Raw genomic sequence first — 15,800 nt, forward strand, 5'->3', positions numbered from 1 at the left:
GTTTCATGAAATATCACTTTAAAGAGTTTAAATCAATTCAAAATATGCCTCTCCAGTCTGGAGCCCAGGATGGAATTTATGATGTTCCAGCTTTCAGCCTGCATGACTATTAGCATTAATTACTTCCTGAGAATACTGCAAACAAAGCATATTGCAAAGATTTCTCTTCTCCTTAGTACAACTCTAACACCATCACTGTGAAATTTTGATATAAATTTTGTTGTTCTGTAGGCAGAATTTTGAAACACTTGACTTTGAGCAAGCGTATTATGGGCGATGTTCAGACTGCTAAACGCCTTTAATATTCCATGCATGTACAAATAATTTTCCCCATTCTTTTCCCAAGTACTATAATGCTTAAAACCAATCTGCAAGATAAAAGTTGTCATATAACCCTTCCACACAAAAGATGTTAACTATACAAAATTGTGAGGATGTGCTTAAATTTTCACCTAGAATTGTTACATAAAACAGAATAAAAATATTATCACCCAAGTAAAATATATTTTGCATTACACAGTGTAGGTACTGCTGAGAAGATAGGAAGAAAATTTCATTGTTTTGTGCAAAAAAGAAACGGCTATTGTGATGCTGTGGCATTTTCTACAGATCAGTTTTTGTGATGAAATGTCAAATAAAAGATTCATGCAAGATCCCAAGCACTCTTCTCTATGATTTAAAAAACAACAAAACTAATGAAAAAGCAGCAATTGAAGGTGTTTAGCAGTCTGTCACGTAAGTCAGCCCATGCTCAAAAATCACCTTCTTAAGGTGGCACTTCCAAACCCCTCCGAACTGCTAATTCAGTCCTGAAAAAGAAATGCCACATCGCTATCTAAAACCTCAGCGTCCCCTGTTAGTTTTGCCTCCGAATAAATGGGATTTGCAGCAGGTTTTAAAAGTTAGCACATTTCAAAAGAAGGACTGGAGAGAGTTCCAAAGTTGATATTCTTCCTGCAGAAAGACTTGCCAGCGTACAGTCTATATGCCAAGACAACTAGCTAGATATCCTCTGCGGCTGCATTTTCATGAGGAGATAGATGCAGTCTCACTGGCATGCAGCTTGCAAGCTATCCCCATTTTTACGTTTTTCAGGAACAACACAATCCGCCCACTATCAAACAGCTAGCCAGTAAACGCTGAAGAGCACTGTGCTCTTAATGTGTGCATCACAACTTTCTATATTACTTTGTCTCTAATTTGATATTAAATTCGGTTTTCTGATGTGTAGTAGTAACAAAGATGTTCTCCATCACAGCTGCAGTAAAAAGCCTGAGAAAAACAGTTGTTCTTCGTTGGATGATCAAGGACAATTTATGAGCTTCTGAAACTTTCTTTCCCTGCCACTCCCTCCACATTATTGTCTCATTTGGCAAACTGAGTCACGCTGTCTTTGAAGTATGCCAGGTGTTCTCCCAGATCTACCAATATCGCTTCCATTTTCTCTGTGTCAGTACTTAGCTTACTCTACTCCCCATCCATTTCTTGGTCTGAATGGTGATACTGAAGCAAGAGGAAGGAAGGAGAATATTGTCAGCACTTTGTGAACACTCTTCTGCTACTTCCTTTTCCCTTTAAACATCTATGTACCCGTCCGTATGGGAGATTAGACAGAACTTTGTGGCACAAGACTGATGTTCCCTTTAGCAGAGAAATTACTTTTTTTTTTCCTCTGGGCTCTCAGCAAGAAATGACTTTAAGCGTAGACATTCCTGGCTGCTCATATTCAGGTGCACCATGTAGGGTCTGGCGTTCAATGCTGATGATAAAAATGGTCATTAATAGTACTACTGTAATCATTATAATGTTAGATTTTTACAAATTCATTCGTGCCTTTAATAAATTTGAACGAATAATTACAGGCACTTTTATATACATGGATTATTTAAGAATAAAGTTTGTGAATATTTGATTCTTGTTTTATTAAATTAAAAGTCTGGGCTAATCAAAGAAACGGAATTTCTGCTTCCCTTTAAGAAGTATTCAGGACAAAGGAGTGGTTTTTGTCTCCAGAATCTATACTTATCATTTCCATATCCAAACGTACCCACATCCTCTGGAATTGTATAGTTGCTGTATTGTTTTTCTATTCAGTATGCTATAATTCACATAATGTTTAGGAGAGAATGAAAATATTAGTAACTATGAGATGTCGTTTCGCAAGTTTGGCAGGAGTTTTAGTTGTGTATTGCTGTATGTCTACTCTAGATGGTACTCTTAAGGAAGTTAACAAATTAATGAATTCAATGTTTAGAAGCTAAGGGGAGGTGTTGGAAGAACAACCCTGGGAAGAAGGAGCAACAGCAGTTAATATTAAATGTAACCACTTCCCCAAATCCATCTTTCTCCATTGTTGGCTTCTTGTAGAGGTTCAGTGATGGAAAAATGAACTTGCTTGTTAGGTATTGAATATTGCAGGGAATAATCAAAACAAGAATGTTTCAACATTTCATTAAGAAGGGATGGTTCCATCAGTAGCCAGGTAGGTGTCTGCTTTCTTATGACCTGCACTGCCAGGTTTTATGTTGCACGACTGGCCACTCTATTGGGTATATAGTATTGCTGAGTAATGAAGAGGCAGAGGCATCCAAGGGTTTCATGAAAACTGCCCCAGCTATGTTTCATAAATGCTTTCAAAATTTCATTAATATTCCTAAAATTAAAAAAAAAAAATAAAAAAATCTACCAGGGCATGTCTCTGGAGGTGTTTTAATCTATGCTTGTAAATTCTGAGAACCACGTTTTGTCATGTTAAATTTATTTGACAGGTTAAGGGTACAGATTGATTGGTCAGTCTATCTACCTATTCATTTATCCTAACAATCTAAATTTTCTACTGACTGGACTGAAGTGGACTTTTGCAAGTGCTCTGTTTCAGTGAGAATGGATGTTTCTAATAGTCTGTAATATTTTGTTGCCAGCTGAAGCTCCAGTTGTCATACATTCCCCATGGCGTATGTTTGCATTTTCCAAGAATTCTATAGTATCCAAATTTATTTTGTGTCCAATAACATTAATTAGTGTTAAAAAGTTACAAGCAAAATCTTCCATTTATATATGAAAACGTGAACAGCGTTTTTGGAGAAGTGAAGCATTGGTCTTGTATTCTGTTGCATTATCATTTACCACTGACTTCCATGTGCAGTCAGAGCTGCAAGTTGAGATGCGATTCCAGTGGCAGTGATGTGAGAAGACAACACTTGGGATTAGTGAGGTGTGAGTGGTTCAGAAATAATTCAATTAATAACCAGCTTTTGAAGAGAACCATTTGGAAGTTAAATCCCATCCATAAATTGTCTACTGAAAGTGAACGTATAAGGAAAAAAAAAAAGAGTAAATAAAGGGAATGGTCTTTCCTATGCAAAATAGGAAAAAAAGGACCCTTTGATATATTTTTTTAGAATTGTTAGATCCCTATCTGTAAGTAGATAAACTAACAGACATAGATTCAGACAGGGTGTTATCAATCCAATTTTGAAAAAGCTTTAGCTAATAATATTTCGTTATTGTTTGGACATGGGAAGCTAGAATGGGTCCTTTCTAGGTTTGGGAGTGGTTTGAAATAAGTTTCCCCTGAAGAACAAAGTGTGTCTCAAACCGCTTTAGAAGTAAGCAATTCTGAATATAAAATAATCTTTATTAAAACAAAAGTCAGTGGCAAACCCATCTGGGCCTGGTGCTTTTCCAGCTTTAACTTTTGTGATTGCTTTATTAATTTTTTCGCCCTCCAAGGACTTCTTTCTGTAAAAAAATGAAATAATAAAATCATAAACATCTGCACTGATTCAGCTGAGTGTCGCATAAAACTTCTGAAGTCAGTCATTGATTGTCAACTGCAGTGTAATTCCTATCCAAAATAGCAATCATTTTTATTTAGTAATTTTTTTGGGTAAGCAGCAACTTGCTAGGCCCTACACCACACTCCCCCAAAACCTCTTTGAAGAAAACTAGGGCAAATGTTGGTATCTTTTGTGTCTTACTGATTTCAGACTTGCATTAATAAAACTCCGTAGTTTCTACAAGGAAAAAATTGGTGTATATCATAAGCAAAAGCCTTCATTTCTGTCACTTTAGTATTTTACCACTGTCATGTAATATAAAGATGTATGCAAAAGGATACCCAACGGTAAAAAAATGTGGGTTTTGCCTACAAAATATCAAAGAAGGGTCTGTCAAAGCACTAGTTAATAAAACCTCTGAGGTTCCAGGTGTATGCTACACATGCAGAGATTGAGGGTACATTAGGTTACTAAGTGGGAACAAACAGGGTATGTCTAATGGGCTAAACCTCACAGCAGAACAGGATCTTTGAAAGTAAATTGCTCTCATGAAACGGTCATCCTTGCTTTTAGTTAATGCTTGATGGATCACAGTAGACAGATTGCACTACAGGAAAGGAGAAGATCCTTAGCTGTAGGGCTACACATCTTCAAATAAGAGGTAGGCGCCGACCTGCCATACCTGACAGGCTCTTGTCGCTTGTGTGGGTTCAACACAGGAAGAGGAACTGGCTTTTCAGTTGCATCATCTGCATGGGAGAAATGCCGTATAGCATCCAGATTTGCAAAAAAGGTGTTTGGAAAATAGGAGCTTATCAGACCAGCCTCAGTCATCTGGACTTACCATCCTGAGCTGACATCCTATTGGAAGCACTTACCCTATGGGTTCCTTTGGTTGGTGGGGTTTTTTTCTCTTTTTTGTTTAAACAAGAGACCCAATCTCCCTGCCTGGGCATGATAAACACCTGTGCTGCAGCTTCACCCCGGGTCCTTTGCAACATCTGTCTCCATCACGCCTAGCTCCTGAAGCATGGCAGCTTCAACCTTCTAAACACTGATCAATTTTTTCCCCCCACTTAATTGGATTATTTAGACTCTTTCCATTCCAGAAGGCATACTGGATTGTTGGGATCATAGATCACTAACAAAGGCACAGACCACACGCAGTTACTTAGCACTGAGCTAAAAAGCCAACATAATTCAAGGCAGGTTTTTCAAAGAGCAAACTGAGCGGGTGCCTGGAGCAGTGACACGGAAAGGTCAGTGTTTCCAGAGCTGCGCCGGACAGCAGTGCCGCACCAGCCGGCTCAGCTACGCCAGCGTAAGGCTGTGATCAGCAAATCATGCACTGGCCAAAGCAACGGCTGGTGTAACTTCTGCTTCTGCTCTGCTCCCTGGCCTTGCCTAACAGCGGGTTTTGACAATTTCACGCGTTTAAGAATTGTGATTCTTGCTTTTCCCAATTTCACAGCTACTGAGATGCTTGTAGAGTATCTGGAGAAGAGGACTGGGAAAAACATTACTGAGATAAGAGAAGGAAAAGGAAAGTTGAACATTGCTTACTCTGGGGAACAAGGGGTGGTAACAAAACAAGCGGACAATTGACACCTGTAATTCTTAGACTGCTTCAAGAGATGTACAAGCAAGTCACATTCTGCTTTCAGTCCCAGCATCTGGTAACATACTCACAATTGAGCTTACACAGAAAAAGAAAGCAAAAATGACTCTTTACAAAAAATTATATCCTAAATCACAACATAAAACATAAATACTAATCCCAGAGAAATGAAACGTAATCATGACCATTGTCCCTGCTCAGTCCATCGATGCAACCAGTCTGGTCGGAATTAGGCTGCTCCACCTGGCCAAGCAGCCATATATGACACAGTATATAATAAATGCGTGAACACAGAGAGCTTGGAGGAAGTATGTATTGGGTTACAGGAAGTAAGAGAAGCCCAGGTCCCCTTTCCACTCCAGAGATCCAGCTGGAGAACATGATCGAGTGAAAACGGTTCCAGTAAATGTGCTGCAAGCTTACCAGCAGAATGCCTTTTACACTTCGTGCTATGGGACAAGAGGCAGCATCTTCAAAAACTTGGAAATCTTTCAAACAGCACTGAAAAGAAACAAGCCACTGTGGCAGTATTAGAGCTAGCCATTGTAGAGCTTAATCCAAACAATATTCATTCAGAACAGGAAAGAGCTAAGTCTATTAGGAGACTGTTAGTGATTTATTTGCCTTTTTTTACAGAGTCATGTAGTGGTAAAGGCAGCTAATCTTGTTGGACTCCATTAAGGAAGCCTCTTCAGGCTTCAGATGGCCATGCATCCCCCACCTGGGCTTCCCAAGCAACACGGCTGGAAATTTCACATAATGTTCAAGGCCTATTTGCATAGGCATGGAAGCAGACTTGCATTTATAGTACCTTTATTAGGGGACTAAAAATCCTCATCACGTCATTAGACATGCTCCCTGGACATTTTTTCTGCATCAGAAATACGTCCCAACCACCTTCTTTTATTTCTGTCACATCCATGATGGTTTTAATAACAGTTTTATAATACAGTTGAAGTCAGATTGAGAAGACTTATTTTTTAATTGATTTTTTTTCCCTGAAAGAGGAGAAGGAAGAGTTTTGAATATATCTAGTAGTATCTGACTTCCAGAGATATTACTCTTAAACCTTCAGGGTTTGAGATACAGAAAGGAAACTGGGAAGATCATAAGGCAGGATTTGCATAGGAGAGGTAGTGAAGTCTGGAATCATTTTGTCATCTATTTAAGGAGACCTAAAATGATAATACTGTACTTCTTACAACCCACAATTTAAATTGAAAGTGTTTTTTCATATCCAAAAAAATCACACCACCAAACTAGTAAGCAGAAGCAATGGAGTTGCAGGACAGCGTGCCCAGTCGTATCGAGGTCCTTTCAGGTTTTAGGGAAAGGTTTGTTTTGGGAGAGTTAGGGGGTTTTCTGAGTTTGCTTTTCTTTTTCCAGCCCAGAGAAAGCTGGGTTTAAATTGTGAAAACACGCTGTGCGATTTTCAAGGCGAGGATGGCTGCATGCCAACAAGTACATTTCTACCTCCGAAAGATAAAAGCGGGGCTCTTCCGTCGGCTGAGTTGCTCTAACGGGCGAGCTCACTTAAAAGCGAGAGCCGATTTCTGCCGCCTGCTCGCGACACCATGTCAGACACCGCCGAGGCCCCCCGTGTCCCCCTCCCCACGGGCAGGAAGGTGGCTCTGCTCCAGGAAAGCGGTGGGGCCTGGGCCAGGCCGGGGGCTGTGGGGCTGTGCCCTGCCCGGCAAGGCTCCCTCCGACGCCGACCCTCAGCTTCCCCCTGCCTGTCTCCCCCGGCATGTCGCTGCTCCAGAAAGATGTTTCCTTGGCTTGGTTTTTGAAATATTATTAGCAACCTAAAACAGAAAGCAGAGATAGAAGTTCTGGATAGTTTTTGTTGCTGGCATCGATGCAGGTCTGAACATTTATGGGAATCCAGTGACAGATACTCATAATTTATTGGAACATGGCTTTTTAAGAGCGTAAAAAAAAAAAAAATTGACCTTTCCTAATAACAAAAAACTGATGAAAACTGTTATCAATTAGATGCCGGTAAAAAAAAATCAACATTTATTGAAGGTGATGGTGCAGTGGTTTGTCTTTTTTAAAATTACATGAGTTTTCTATTTGTAGCTTTTAATCAGTTCCCACTTAACTTGCTTTTTATTCCAGCAACTTTTCAGTGAAATCCAGACATCCCGATAGTATTTGGGATCCAGCAATGCATGAGCAGCCTCACAGGAACTCAGTTCCCCTTAAAGTCTGGATGAACGAAAAAATGAGTTTGGCAGCATTCAAGCAGTACATTCATGAAGTCTTTTGAAATGGGAATTCCAGTATAATTCAGCATGATTATAAATGCTCTAAAACATGTAAGCCTAAACGGCAAAGGGAATTGTATACTGTAGTTAGTGATAAATGTTCCATGCGATATACTGGTTTTAGCTGCCCCACTTACCCAATGCTCAGTGGGATTTAGTTAAATTTACGTGCGTAGTACTGAAGCTGTAATGCTTAGTGTCAACCTCGGACCTGTTTTTCTCCTAAAGCATAATAAAAATACCAGCGGAAAAAAACTGTCCCAAACCTCAGTCTGGTAAAAGGACTGCAAGTCAAGCAGAAAATGTAAAACACCTCTGGTTTTCCTGACCAACCTGTCACAGCCCGATCTGTTGTGACAGTGCAGGAGGCACAGCCTGAAAGCACGTTGGGGAAGGGGTCAGAGCTTAAGCTCCTCTCTTTTTGACAGAGGTGAAAGTCCAGGCACAGACTGGACTGCCCGCCTGCCTGCGCTAATAAGGTGGCTTTTTTGCAAGCCATCAAAGACAGAGGTGGGACATAGAGGGTTTTCTGTCTCCTGGGAGGTCCCAAGTTGGCCACTGTCCTTTCTGGTCTGGAAGTTCTCGCGTTTTTCTATTAAAGTTCTGGATGTACTTGTTTGTCCTTAGTGTGAAAAGGACGGTACTAACCGTAGAGTACTGCTCTCCTTCAGTTCTCAATTTACTATTTCTGAAGCCACGGCATAGCTCCTTATGACTACTGGTGGTAAGGAGAAAATAAAGAAGGTTGTGTAACTGCCCATTTCTACACATAGGTCTGAGCAGGTAGGTGCTCGCAGGACAGCTGTTGCTGACCTTCCCCAGCCAAAGCACAGGAATTTACTATGTGACCTGAGCGAACACTGGAGGGACCCAGTCTGTGGGTGATGCGTGGGCCCTTCCTGCAAAGGCCACCATGGCAGGGTGTATCAGAAGGAACCCAAAATCTCCACTCTGAAACAGAAAGGCTCCCTAATTGCTAACATAAAAAAAGGAAAGAGCCCTATCTGTGTGAGTAGGGGGTGGCAGGGCCATCTCAGGTGTTGGCAATCTCTTGTGATGAGACAGGCTGAGGACACCTGTTATTTGCACACTGCTGCTTTATGTTCCTGTTCCTCAGAAAGGTGCCGGCTTAGGGAGGAGTTAGCTACACAAAAAGCTGGGAATAGTCCTTTGTGGTGCTACATCCCCCTGGAAGAGGCTCTGAGGGTGAGTTGCTGTTTCTGGAATTATTCTGCTTTTTCTGTGATGTCCATTGGGTCAATAGAGTATGTCATTCCTGAGTTAAGGACTTAAGGAGATGAAAGATTGGAGATTGCAAAGATGAAGTGAGTTGTCCTGGCTATTTTGGGGTTTCTGGAACATGAGAGGTTAAGGAGAAGATAGAGTTATTGGTTATATACAGTAGAGGTATATTCTACAGCAATTTAAGATGGTTATTCTTGTAGACTTACCAATTTCTCTGGCTCTGTCTTTGAATAAATGAGTCTTCTGACTGCACCTGTAAAAGATCTAGAAGTTCTCCGTAAAACGTGACCAAGTAAATGCATGCATTGTATGTCTTAAAATACATCTTGAGCACTAATTCCTGCAGCTCTATGCAGGGCAAATAGTCCATTATATGACCTCTTTATCTGGTACCATCAATTCACCTGGATTTGCTCCTATAGCTGAGAAATTAGCTTGAGCTTCAAGTTAATGCTTAACAAATCTAGTTCAATACAAACAGCCCTCAGTTTTCTTGGAAACAGCATTGTAAAAAATGGCAATTGTGTACTGATTACTGTAAGACTTCATATAAAATATGGGGAAATGGAGATATTTGAATTGCTTAACTGAAACTCACTGTAATGGAGTCTCATGAGTGTGTTTGTGTGGGTGGGCCCTTGAGATGCCCCTAGCCTCCAGCAAGGAGCCTGAGAGATACCAACACATCAAAATGGAGAACATGTTTTCCTTTTCCTACTGACTCCCTTTCTTCAGTTTTCTCTAGAAACAGTGACTTCTTAGTTCTGCTCTTTGATGTATTCTGCTCTTTGCTTTTACTTCTTCAGCTGGGTTATAGGGATCTCCTTTCTTTTTTTTTTTGTTTTCTTTAAATAGAAAAAAGTCTGGTCAAGCTTTATTTTGCATCCTTAGTTCATATGTGTGATGCAGTGTTTAACTCATGTATTCCTTCTCAGCCTAAAACTGAAGTTTATGTTGAAGTGCTTTAAAAGCACAAAACGCTATTTTTCCATTTGGTAAGCTAAGTGAGGACTTGAATCAATATGTGTATCAAGAGCTACCGATTCAAATAAGCCCCAAATTTTTGTGGAAGTACATTAAATTATTTTTTCTACTGTCTCAGGAGACAAACACGTTTGAGCACAATTTGAAATATAAGAAGTATTAGTATTTTAATGGTTTGTTTCCACCCACCCCACCTGCCCAGATTTGGAGTGGAAGTTGAAAAATTGAGGATAATTTGGATTTTGAATCTTTGATTGAAACAGAAATACTTTCTCTCAATTTTTTTGTTCTTTATTTCCAGCCTAAAAAAATTTTGTAAGTCTGTAGTATTAAGTCTTTCAATGTGAAGTTTGTTGTAACGGTTTGAATTCCTGAATTTAAATGTGAGATTTTTGGCGATTTGCAGCCACACTAAGAACAGAGGGCATTCCAAATAAAATACAAAATGTTTTATGCTGTCAGAGGCCAAATAACTTAAAATTTTGGATAGCACAACAACTGATGTGACAATGTGTAGTGGATGTGCCATAATCAACAGGAAAAGCTAAGCGGCTTTAAAAAAAAGGGGGGGGGGGAGGCACGACAGGCATAACTGTAGCAATATTGGGGGGAAGAAGAGAGGAAGCTGTCATGTATGCGAGCAAAGTGATGGATTCTGAGAGGCATCAGGAGTGCAAAGCACCTCCTGAAAGGCAAGTTTTCTCTCATTGCCTCTATTTTCTTTTCTTGCCAAGTTTCTGCAGGGATGTTTCAGAGTAGCTGTGCATACTTGAAAAGATTAGAAAAAGTGAGGCAAATGCTGCACTGACACGGCACCTCCACTGACATCAAAGGGATGACATACCTTGCGTCTCTCCGGCTCCGAGTTTTTTTTGTGGTTTTGTTTTTTTTTTTTTTTTTTTAAAAAAAAAGCACACACTGAGAAGACATGTCCACTGCTTAAAGAAGTGTTACTATTGATGCCAGAGGGAGAAGGCAGATGTTATCCAAAGAGGAAAAACAATGATTAATTTAAAAGACAGCTAAGGTCTCCTTTGCTCTAACCTGTCCGATGCTGGTTCTGACCTGTCAGACAGAGTCTTGACCTCATCTCCCAGCTGCATCCCTCACTGAAAGCAGGTCTCATTTTGGGCCACATTTATAGAGCCTTTATTTAAGGCCTTTGCATAAGCGCGGCCCTTATGCAGCAGAGCTTCTGGGGTCCTTTAGCAAATCCTTTAGTCCTATGGCAGTCACGCACCCAGTTAAAGCTAAACCTTTGGGGTTGTCCTGGTGCAGTGAGGTCACAGGAATTACAGTTTTCCAACAGGAAGGGCAGCCCTTCCTTCAAACGGAAAATGTTTCAGTGAACAAACTTGTTTTTAATTTTGCATTTGACATTATCCCTAAATACTAGGAACGTGGGTGGTACTATCACAGCAACAGTCTCAGGAAAAGTAAATATGTGTGTCAAATACCATATGCCGTCAGGTTTTTCTTCCCCCTGTCTGCCCCTCCCCTTGTGCCGCTTCCCCCTGTAATAATTGTAAGCAGAAAAACTGCCGTTGGGTTCAGGGGAGACCCCCATACTTTGGATGTGGATATCTACCTAACTGTTCTAGCAACAATTCTGGTTTGACCATGCCCAAAATACTTTTCCGAAGCATGATTATGTTTTTATTTAGGTTTTACCTTAATAGAGATTCTTGGTGACAAGTATACCTGCATACTATTTTAGGTAATGCCATTAGATGTAGCAGTGGCAAGTTAGCAAGCAAGTAATATCCTAAGGCAAATAGATTTGTATGTTCTTTTTCAGAGACTGGATGATTATGTCGCACTCTCTAAAGACATTTTAGATCAGTAAGGATGTCTCCTCAGGGAATCATAGTGATAACTACTTTTGACAAGTAGTAATAACAGAAGTTTAGTCCAACCATGAAATGAAAGACTCATGCTGAAGCCAGGATTACTGGTAGTGGACTGCAGGGGCACTGTAATTGCACATCACTTGCTTTAGTGATGGAATGTCTGCCTTCACTCCATCTATCCTTGCAAATTCAGAATTGCCTGTTTCATACTATCAAGGAAAAAGCATAATATTGATCTGAAAGGATCGATGGTAAGAAGCATTGTTTTAACTTACTAGTAGGTAAGATCAATTCCTTCACAGAAAACCACTGTATTTTGTGTTACAAGTCTAAATACAGGGAAAATTCCCAAATTCTGTGTGACTTCATTGATTGACATCACTCAGCTAATTAGAAACAACTTACTGATCCTTTCAGTAGCTCAGTTAGGTGGCAAGATCCCCCAGGCAGGCGTATCGTGATACTTCTGAATGAACACTTGCAATGATCACGAGTCTTCCTTAGCTCTTCATTGTTGTTGTTACTTTACTGAACCGTCGAAAGCTATCATTACTACATATTGACACAGAGCTACAGAATGGCTGATAAATCTATATTCAAGTTGCATTTAAAATCAATATTGTAGCAGTTACCATGCCAAATCAATATTCACCAAGTTGCTAGCTCCCAGTGCCTGATGCACTGTAATTATTCCTCTTCTCACATAGAACATGGAGACCTAATCCAATGCTCACCAAAGTTGAGAGACTCTTATTGATCTCAGGTTTTGGATCAACCCTTGCTTGCTTTTATTTACTCATATTTGTCATAGGATTGTACAAAAACCTGCACACAACAAAAGGCCTGTTTATTTGGTCTCTACATCTTATTGTAATGCATGTACTACGAGCTGCTGCTGTTATTAAAATGGGAACCAAGATGCTAACTTGGCACTGTTAGATTTTTGGACTATTTTGGTATTGTTATACAGACAGTGGCTGCTTAATACAGATAAAAACCACTTGCTTCAAAAATAATCCATAAATTTTGATGATACAGCGATTCAGAAACAACACATTTGAGACAGATCAAGTAAGACTAATTGTCAAAATAGACTTGTGTAATCATCTCTGCTTCCATGTTTTAATTGAACAGTGGGATATTTCTTTCAAAAAAGTGTGTTAATTGGGGTCTGCTCATGGGAAGGAGTGACTAATTGAACTGGCATGAGCCTGATAGCAGGTTTTTTTCATTAAAATGTTAACTTTTAAAATCAGTGTTACACTGCAAATATTGTCTTTCTTTCAATTGGACTAGTCTATCCGGCACATGCCAGCTCAATTAGTAGCTTGCTTTCATGAGCAGACCCCAATTAACACACACTTTTCTTAAAGAAGTATTCCACAATTTAAATTAGCACATTTACATTAGAAGTAATTATACTGGTTTTGGTTGTTAGTTGTTCCTAATTTTTGCGATGATTAAATATGCTTTAATGGAAAATGACATTTGTTGATTAATTACTCAAGTCGTATTGGATGTTTGTAGAAAATATTCAAATATGGAAGAGAGACCAAAACTTATCAATCCGTAGGTATCCAAGGGGTAGTTTCTGTCGTGGTTTATACAGAACTTCCACACACGTTATGCCACTATTTGGTTATACCTACAATGAATTAAACTTAATTTTTTTAGGAATTGTTTCTTTATGTTTGGCCTGGCTATGTATGACCTTTGTAGCAGAAGCACGTGAGGTAGCAACTAATTAAGACACTTTAGCTGCAAGAGAAGTGAGCCCATTATCTTCTGTGAGTGAAAATATGTGAAAAGGCATCTTTGACATAATACAGATATGGTGGCATAATGCAGATATGATAATACAGGTCTAATCCAGAACCTCATATTCAGAGGAAGAACAGGAAAGCAATGACCTGGAACTAAAAAAAAAAACCCGAACATCTGAGCTCAGCCCTCCTCATGAAGGAGACTACTCTCAGTTGACTGTTCGGGGGACTATAGAAATGGTCTTCAAGCTCTGTAGGAACATATTTAAGAAATATATGAACAATCTGTAGTGTGGACTCTGTACTGTCATTGACTTCACGTGTGACATGAAGTAAATCATGCTTAAAATTTTGCTATATGTGAGCACTATTGTTGCTGTGTAACAAGATTTTTGCTTTAGAATAGAAGGGGGGGGAAAAGGTTTCAGGTGAAAATAGCTGTTACCATAATCCATATGAACTGTATGAAAGACATTTTACAGTTTGCATTTAAATTTGGAAGGGATCATTAAATTTAATCGAGTACCTGTATGATGAGAGTCATTAAATCTTCTTACATTTCTGTAACTTGTCTTTAAGGCATAACTTGTGGTTAGCCAAAGCATTCCTTCCCGAAAGGCAGCCAGTCTTCAAGAGATACAATCTACCATTTTGCTTAAGAGTGTGTTGCAATGATTAATTGCTCCCATTGTTACAAAACTCTCTAATTATCCACCTGGACTCTGTATGACTTCAGTTTTTGGCTTCTGAATCTTGCTAATCTTTGTTAATACACACACCCCCCTCCCCAACTGTTAAAAACAAACCCCCTCAAAATAAACAAACAAAAAACAACAAACAAAAAACCCCCACACCCCACCCACCTCCCCCATAAAAAACCCCAAACAAGTCAACTTTGCTTTTTATTACTGGTTATTTTTTTCCTTTTGAAGAGGTGATATACTCTCAATATTCTTTTAAAAACGTAGTTGGTGTCCTGGTGTCCCTCTGCTCAGCTGACAGGTGTCTCCAGTACACAGGAGATAAACATTGTCATTCTGAGACCCCCCTTCTGTTACAGCTCTACATCTTCAGCCACTGAGATGTTCATATTTGAAGTGTATATATGCAGCGTAGTCATGGTCCTGTACAAGTCAATCCTCTTCTAAAAACGTTGTTCTCCAGACTTCGGATATATCTGGTATTTTGGGTCGTCTTTTAAAAAAAACCCAACAACTAGCTACCTTGTTGTCATAATATTACTACCTCTGCTATTATAGTTGTCTTACATAAACTATAAGGTTTTCCATAAATCAATTGAAAGAAGATGGGGAAAGCTTGGTGGGAGCAAATGCAATCAGGTTATGGTTAAAAGTAGTTTTGTCTTTCTTAACTCTCCGGTATGTAATGGATGCGGAAAAACAAGAGAATGCTTTTTGCAAGTGAAGTGTCTGTTAAGAACAGGCATCTGTGCCATGTAGTACAACATCTGACAGAAGCCTGGCTTCAGAAATAATGCAATCCTCTGTAGGCTTGTCCAGCAAAAGTATCATCCAAGGTCACTGTGATTCTACCTGTGTGGCAATGCACGTAGACCAGGAGCTGCTTGGAGCTGAGCCTTCAGAGAAAAGCTGTAGCTACAGGAGTGCTATGGTGCTTGTTTTTTTTAAAAAAAAAAGAAAAAAAAACAAAAAAACCACACCTGACAGGATAACATCTTGCTAAAAAAAAAAAAAGTCTAGGAGAGAGTAAATGTAGTTAACAGCAGTGGAGAAATTAAAAGCCAAACAAACAAAAAGTCCCTTCCCAAAAGAACTACCAGCCTGCTTCTGGAAATAAATAGAAATAGGTCTATGCTATACAGGGTAAATCATGAGACTATTCAAAGGGGTATCGGATATGGTCTGCAGTTCTATGTGTCTGTGCGTGTCCAGATGTGGTGTTAACTAATGGCACACAAATGATGGAGAATCAAATGGAGGGCTTTCAGAGCCACAGGTGCATATCTGAGTCTAATTATTATCCATTAGAGAGTGGTAGTGATATCAGTAATACAGTACCAAAAGTGTGTTACGTCCTTTATAGGCAACAAATAAACCACAGAGCCCATGCTCAAAGATCCTATGGGGTTCAGTTCAGGTGGACCTTTAAAACAAAGTTTCGCATCCATTTTCTTCTAGGTAAAGGGGAGAAGCAGAAATTCAGCATGGTAGGGAGGCCTGTTTTGAAGAAGAGTGCTTTTTCTTGAGAAAGCATCTGGGCATTTCTTTAACTGTCCGCTCACCTGCTGTTCAGGAGAGACTTGCTCCTGT

This window comes from Rissa tridactyla, chromosome 7, assembly GCF_028500815.1.
Source record: "Rissa tridactyla isolate bRisTri1 chromosome 7, bRisTri1.patW.cur.20221130, whole genome shotgun sequence".
Classification (NCBI taxonomy): Eukaryota; Metazoa; Chordata; class Aves; order Charadriiformes; family Laridae; genus Rissa; species Rissa tridactyla.